This window comes from Haplochromis burtoni, unplaced genomic scaffold (assembly GCF_018398535.1).
Source record: "Haplochromis burtoni strain Fernald_Lab_line unplaced genomic scaffold, NCSU_Asbu1 Contig_2121, whole genome shotgun sequence".
NCBI lineage: Eukaryota > Metazoa > Chordata > Actinopteri > Cichliformes > Cichlidae > Haplochromis > Haplochromis burtoni.
Window position 1 is genome coordinate 3,725 of NW_024584482.1, and position 1,743 is coordinate 5,467.

Here is a 1,743-nt window from a genome sequence, read left to right on the forward strand (position 1 = left end):
CACAAAACCGACCTGATCCCTATGCACCAAATGCGGAAGAACTTTCTCAAGCCTAAAAGCTAGTATCTTAGAAATAATTGTTTCGTCCACATTAATTAATGAAATTGGGCGGTAATTCCCACAATACTGTGGGTCTTTCCCTTTTTTATGTAATAACGTGATCACTGCCGATCACATACTAAATGGTAGTGTCCCTCTTTGAAACGCATCTTGATATACCGACAGTAGTCTTGGAGCTAATTCGCCCACGAACACCTTATAAAAATCTGATGGAAATCCATCGTTGCCTGGAGATTTGCCCAATCTAAGACTGCTAATTGCCTGCTTAACTTCAATTAGTGTAATCTTACCTTCTAATACAGTTCTTTGATCTTCAGACAGGCTGGGAATTTTAATAGAAGAAAAGAAATCTGACAGCCTCTGTTCCTCCACCAATCCATTAGAGGTGTAAAGCTCCTGATAAAATTTAGTAAAAGTATCATTAATTTCTTTTTTACTGGTGGTCAACTTATTATTATTACTAGGAACAAAAATAGATGGTATAAGGTTGCTAGATTTTATCTGCTTAAACCTGTGTGCCAACATTTTACCTGTTCTCTCCCCTTGTTCAAAATACTTCTGATTTAGACAAAACATTGCATATTCCACTTTTTTCTCCAGTATACTATTCATCTCAAATTTAAATTTAATTAATTTGTTCCATAAATCCCTCTCTGGGTGCAGCATGTGTTTATTATGGTTTAGAAAGGTATTTTTCTTTTGCTATTGGGAAATACTCCTCTTCCTCTGCTTGTACTTGTTGTGGTGTACAACAGGTGTTGGTCTTGAGTCCCACTCTGTTCTCCTTATGCTGCCCCTGGGATCAATTTTCAGGAAATACAACATTCCCTTTCACTGTTATGCTGATGACATCCAAATTTACTTCCCCTTGAAATTGGATGTGTCTCTCCTACTGCAGACTCTGCTCAACTGCCTATGTGATGTTAAAGACTGGTTAAAACAGAATGTCCTTACTCTAAATGAAAACCAGAATGAAGTTATTGTTTTTGGAAGTCATGCCCCTAAATCAGGGAATTATGTTGTTTCTTGGGGAAACACAAAAAGGGGGGAACTGTCATGTATTTAATATATATACATAGTGCTTATTTGCTGATTATATTGCTTTATGTGTAGGCCTTTATAAACCAGAAGAACTAGGTCAAAGGGTGATAAGTTGCCTTGGCAACAGACCTCAGAAAGGGGAAGTTATTGCAAGCTGCACAGGAAGTTTTAGTGCACAGGCATATTAATAAATCAGACACAGAAAAGAGGAACTGAGTAGAAGGAGTTTGTTTGTAATGACACTGTGTGTGACGTGTGTGATGTCTGAAGTACAAAAATAACACGTATATGAGACATATCTTGAGCTTCAAATGTTAGAGTTTCTGCAACTGGCTTTTAGGGCTGTGCAGGACTCTCTCTTCCGGAAGATGATTGAATAAAAAGTAATATAAATGTTTTGACCACTATGAGTCGGGTTTTCTCTGTTCTATCGTGGAGATCAAAGAAGCGGTTAGATTATAAGTTAACTGATACACTCAGTCCTCTTGCTTGTCACCATTCTCACACTGTAAGAAATCTCTGAGTGTTTCTAGATAGAATAGAATAGAATAATCCTTTAATCCGGTTGTTCAGTCTGACGTCACTAGCCGTGTCTGGGTCTAAACTCCGCTGCAGGTCCATACATCAAACGATCACTGTGGC